Here is a 218-nt window from a genome sequence, read left to right as displayed (position 1 = left end):
GTGTTTTCCACTTCAACAAGCCGAGAAAACCATTGTACTAATGAGAAAAAAAATGAGTGCATTTATCTACGTTTTCGGGTGAGCGCTACAACTTGTAATTACCAACGTGAAATTTATTAGGATTATTTTGGAAGTCAGCTTTAGAATGAAAGCGTTTCACAACCAGCCAGAAGGCAGTGGAACACCGTAAATATAATAAACAAGAGGGAAAAGGGGCA

The sequence above is a fragment of the Penaeus monodon genome, chromosome 32 (assembly GCF_015228065.2).
Source record: "Penaeus monodon isolate SGIC_2016 chromosome 32, NSTDA_Pmon_1, whole genome shotgun sequence".
Lineage (NCBI taxonomy): Eukaryota > Metazoa > Arthropoda > Malacostraca > Decapoda > Penaeidae > Penaeus > Penaeus monodon.
Note: the sequence above shows the minus strand (reverse complement) of the source record.